The sequence below is a fragment of the Lissotriton helveticus genome, chromosome 11, assembly GCF_964261635.1.
Source record: "Lissotriton helveticus chromosome 11, aLisHel1.1, whole genome shotgun sequence".
Classification (NCBI taxonomy): Eukaryota; Metazoa; Chordata; class Amphibia; order Caudata; family Salamandridae; genus Lissotriton; species Lissotriton helveticus.
The window spans coordinates 195,397,032-195,403,051 of NC_136072.1; positions in this window are offsets into that span (position 1 = coordinate 195,397,032).

Here is a 6,020-nt window from a genome sequence, read left to right on the forward strand (position 1 = left end):
TTCAATATTTATTGAAGCATTGTGGTTCTTGAGTAAAATATGTATGCTGCAAGAAAAATAGAAGGAAACAGAATAGCGTAATTAGCATTAAGAGAATAGTGAAAAAGATTAACAATTCCATCATTGTGCTAAAGCAGTGAATGCATGATGGCATATAAGTACTGTGTATATGTACTCTTACCTGGCGCTCCTTAACCTAGTCTTTCCTAGGGTAGGTGATTTGCTAAATCCCTGCTGGGTGATCGAACGTCTGCTTACCTGGAGGTAAGTGTCATCATGCTGTCCTTCTTGGTGTAGAGCTGGACAACCCTTGTGTTGGTAAAAGGGATTCAGCTGAGCTGAAACTCCCGCATGCAGTGAGCTCGCAGTGTCAGCTGAGTGCTCCTTTCCTCTAAGCAAGGAAGTGGTTCTGTATATATAATAAACTGCACCAAAGTTTGGCAAAAAACTTTGCATTCGCTGACAGAGTACAGTTTGCTGGCATCACCCAGCCGCATGCACAGTAACACTGCAATTAATATGTAATAAGACTGCGGCAGAAGCTTTCATGCTAAGTTATAGCAATTCTACAAGTGTGAAGCCAAAGAACATTACTTGCTCTCCAGTGTTCGGAATGTTTCACTAAACATTCTTTCAAAATGCCAGTGTTTCCAAAAGCATAGGAACTGTGTGCTCATTTTACATGTGCATATATGGGTCACGTTGTCAGAGCTGGCAGACAGCTGTGGTGCACCTGTTTCTACTGTGCGTTTTCAACACTAGCTGTGCTGCGTGTACTGTTTCTCTCTATCCTACCTTAAAATACTGATTATGCTCTCCTTTTGTGCTTCCTCTTATCTTATTTTAGCCAGTTCCCTTTCTTTTATTGTTTATTTCTTTCTTATGTCTCAGACTTCAAGCCTGCTATTAGTGAGTACTTAACCCCTTCCGCGCTCATGACGAGCTCAGCTCGTCATGAACGTAACCAGCCATGCGCTCATGACGAGCTGAGCTCGTCATGTAACGCGGTAATTTCAAAACCACCGCGTACAGCGGGAAAACCGCTAGCACGCATGCGGTTAAAGAGAATTTCTCCTATTTCCTGCAAGTGAACGCTGAAAGAAAAAAGAGGCAATCGTCACCGCTACCAGTCTAATAAGCTTTTGTCCCTTTGATTCTAGTAGTCATGGGTCGACATACAACATGCAAAAGAAAGCCAAAAACATTAATTGTAGCTATGAAATGATGAATAATATTTGTGTGAGAAATCAAAGTTGCTTTGCAATTTCAGAACAGGTCAAACACCGTTTAACACTGTTTATGTTTATTTAATAAACACAAATATCAACCAACTCAAAAAATAAGCTTCTATTACCTAGACAGCTTTAGCTCATATGTCCTTAAAAAGGGATACAGTATTTATGTAAGGCAATTGTGTGTTTTAGCCAAAACACCCTTAAAATGTTTTCCTATGATATCAGTGCAGTGAGTGACACCCGTCAAGATGGCCATTATTGTCATCACGGTGGTGCGGGTCGCGTTCAGAGAGTCAGGCCTGTCTGCCTTCTATGTCCATACCCTAGCCCCGGGATGCTCAACTGGCCCTTCCTCCTACCTTCAATGAAAGTTGAACTAGTCTGGAGTGGGACTCTTGGGGCTCAGAGCCGTCTCTGAGGAGTGACTGTGCCTCAGTGGGAGCTTGGGCCGGCCGAAGATGTCGTTGTGCGGGCCATACCAGGCAGGTGAGTCCAATCATGGATCATGATGCTGCAGCTAATAAATTAATAGAGCGATGAAGGGGAGTTGCACTGTGGACTGCATGAACTGACTGCCAGTGAGGGCACCTGCCATAGATAGATCGTACTTGATCAGCAGTTCTTGGCTGTAGGGGCGGCACTGTGAAAGGTCGTGGCGTGATGACACATAATGTGTGCACATATGAACAAACTGAATTACATCTTGTGTCTTCAACAGTAGCTGTTATTATTCACATGGATCTTGTTTGGGTATAGTATGACACGTGGAGCTGCACACAGATATCTGAATAAGCCACCTCACCAGCTCAACATGAACAGGAGATTGGTAGCTGTTGAGTTCCCACCGCACTGGCTAATTCCCTTTTCAAACACATCCGCAATAGAATAGTATAAGGTGACTACTCCACCCACTTGCGGAACTCTGCAGAATTTAGCAGAGTTGTTTGCTAACTGTGGAGAATCTTATCCTGCATGGTCACACACGGGAATATATGTCAAAAGTCACCGTGTTGAAAAGAGAAACTTAAGAAACTCAAGCATGTAAGATGGTGGTAAGATGGTGGGGTTGCTAGCTAGGCCTATCCAGACCATGTGACAATAGTATCACATCCAGCATTAGAGATGGTAAGCAAAAGAATGTGACCTATAAGACTCTAGTCAATTTACTTGAGATATTTTGGACAAGAAGATGATAAAATCCAGGATTGTCAACAAGGTTTCTCTTGGAGTATATGTAGTACATCATTCAGCATCTGCTGGATTGCTTTCACTGTAATGTTTGAATAGTGATCTGTATAACTATTAAAGATATTATGCGGTTTCACTTAAAAGGTGCTCAGACAAGAAAGAGAAAAAGAGTTGTAAATCCGATGGAACCCTCTAATCAAATAATATTGCACGGTGTGTCGACCAGGTGAATCCAAGGTATACTGGGGCAGATGTTGTGCTGCGTAACACTAAGGGTAGAGAACAGTGTAGAGACATATTTACTTAATTTTACCAACTGCTGTCCTCTTGCCTTGTGGAGGTGCAATACAAGCTTCGTAGTGCCACACACACACCTTTGCAACATAGTGCTACTGGCAGAAAGGACACAGAGTCAGATGCACAAAAGGATTTTGTAGTTACATACCTTGCAATTTACAAAATTGTGATGTCTGTCAGAGCAAAATCCCATTCTGTAATGTACAAAACCCATTTTTCAAGTTAGTAAACTTTTTTAGACTTGTAAAATGTGTTCTCCTGCATATACTGACTTAGGATGAGGCATTCCTTCCACATTGCGCTTCAGCACCTAAGTATCAATCTTTGTTACTGGAATTGCGATTGCAAATTATCAACCAGTTACTGACTCCTCAAGAACGTGCTAGCTGATTCACAAAGGGGAAGGTGTCCCTATGGGATCCCTTTTACATTGGGAATCAGGGTGGCAGCCTCAGGGGGAGCACACAGTGGCCCAGAGAACCAGTACCTGATGCTCTTGCCATTTTCAAAAAAGAAAATCCTTTGGTGAAAAACAGCATTGGTTCTTTTAAGGACTTGAGGCTGCTTAAAAAAGTTTTTCGTTTTGGAATGCTATCATAAGAATGGTGATCTGCTGCACAAAGTTGTAGGCCATCACCCAAGTTTTTGTGGCCAATTGCAGGTGGTCACAAATTGCACTCTAGAGAACATTAATTTGACAGGTTTTTCTACACACCCCCTATGTTGTTTTTGTAAACTGATCTATCAGTATATAGAATCCGTCTCAAAATTAGATTTCATTCACAAAAAGCCGGTGCCTAATTTGCAACTACTTCAGAGAATGGGATCATTGTATGTGAGGCCCATAATTACAAGGAATGGACTGTTTGAATATAGATAGATGATTACCAGAGGGCCGATATTTTTTTCCACTCCTCATAAAGCACATGGGCCACATAGATTCTCCAAGTCTGAAACTTGTGGGGTTCCTGTGATTTTATGCAAAAGACATAAATAATAGAATCACTATTGTAACCCTTAACAATCTGTGCATTATGCAAATAGTCCAATGTAAGAAATTTGATTACTCGTTGGGGGGTTGAAACCCATTTCAAGCAGCAACCACAATTCTTCTCAGGGGGAAATCGCAAGCAAACTGTAAATTAACCTATGCAACCCTCAGTAGCTTGCCACAGAGCAGTCGGGCTTAACTCAGAGGCCATGTTTAAACTATTTGTACAGCACTTCAAACAGTAGCACAGTGAACACACACCACAAAAGGATTCCACAACAGATTTAGACAAAAGAGTACATTTTAATAAATAAAACAAGACCAAAACGACAAAAATCCAATGAGTAGAACCAGAGATAAGCAGGATTAATGATTTTAGTAAAAATAGCACCAAAAGGCATGAAGCGCCAATGGTGGCTACCTGGTCTCAAAGGACCCGGACAGAGTCGCAAGTTCAGGCTGACCGCGATGAAGCGTGGGTCAGCTACACTGACCCAGTCAGACCCACCGAACAAAGTACTTTCAATCCTAGTTTGCAGAGGTTTGGGAGGGACCACTTTGAAGATGTGTTGCACAGCCAAAGCAATGCATGATTCTGAGGTGCGGCAGGAATGTGGTGCCAGATCCTGCATCATCGTCGAGGATCCTGTTAGTGAGGGCTTGTGATGCAAAGTCCGGCGTTGAAGATGTGACATGCAGTCGGGGCGATGCATTTGTTCTGATGAGCTGCATGGCTGCAATGCAGAGTCCGGTGCCATTGTCGAGGCTGCTGTCGATGAGGGATGCGAGGGCCTGCGCAGAGGATGCGTTGCACAATGTTGGTTCGATGAGGTGATGGCTGCGATGCAGGTCTTTCTGATATAACCCATCCACACAGCAGAGGCAATGCATTGGTTCTGCTTGGGGTTGCACCGTGAAGCAGAGAAAATGCGTCTGTTCTGCTGGATCCACAAAGGCAGGCAGAGCACTTAGGCCCACTTCCAACAATCCAGGACTAGGGTGGGACCACTTGGCAGAGTAGGCTCACAGATGGCAGAGCCCAGGTGCTGGGTTCAAGGAAGTTGGAGCCTTCTGTCCCTGAGGTTCTAGTCAGGAGGCCAGCCAAATAAACCTTGGTGTCACTCTGGAGTTCTGGGTCGAAGAGATGTAGGTCCAGTCCTTCTCACCCAGGCAAGAGGATAGCAGGGTAGTATAGCAGGGCAGCAATCCTTTAGAGCAGCAGTCCAGCACAGTGGCAGTCCTTTCCGCAGCACAGCTGTCCTTCCTAGCAGATTATCCACTAGTCCAGAAGTGTACTGAAGAGTTGATGTCTGAGGTCTTGTATTTATATCCACTTGTGCTTTTTTAGTGAGGGAAAAGCTTCTAGAGTTTTTCTTTGAAGTCCCCAGGCATCCCGCCTTCCCTGTCCTGGCTCCAGACTAACTTCAGGGAGTATCCAACCTTTTGTGTGGAGGCAAGACACAGCCTATTCAAATGTAGGTAGGGCTGTGCTCAGCTCCACCTTCCCATCCTGCCAGTGATGGCCCATCCAGGCACACCTAAGCTTTCTATTGCGTATGGCTGTCTAAGAGAAATACACAAAGTCTAACTGTCAGCTATACCCAGCCATGCAACCCAGAGACAGGCTACAGGCCTTGAAAGGCTAAGGCAGGACAATGCCAACTTTCTAAAAGTGACATTTTATAAATTGTAATTTAAAATCTGACTTCACCATAAGTTGGGATTTTTCATAAAAATGTCAAAAACACCAAACATGAACTGGTTACCTACTCCCATTTGGATATTACAGCTTATTAAATGTAATAAGGTAGCTCCAATATTATCCTATGGGAGAGGTAGTCCTTGCATTAGTGAAAAACAACTATAAGAGTAGGCACTTAAATATGTTTCGGGCCTGCCACTGCAGCCTGTGTGCGCAGTTTGAAACTGACATTTCGACATAGAAAATAATCTTTTTACCTGGCCCAACCCTTCCTTTTTAATACATATCAGTCAGAGTTTTTACTACCAGGACATATAAAACTCAAAAGTACATGTCCAACTTTTTAAATACACAGCACCCTGCCCTCTATAGCCTAGCTCTGTGCACAACCTGCTATGGCCCTCCCCATTCCACAGTGGGGGTTGGCTACAGGGCCTGCCACCCAAACCTCTAGTACGCACAGCCTTTGCTGGTGGTCAGCTGTGCTTAGGCTCAGGCTATGTCTTGCAGCCATGCCCCTTACCAACCTGCGGAAGTCTTATTGGAGATAAACTCATTTTTTGGGGGGGGGTCATAAAATAAACAGAATTTTGCAGATGTTTTGGAT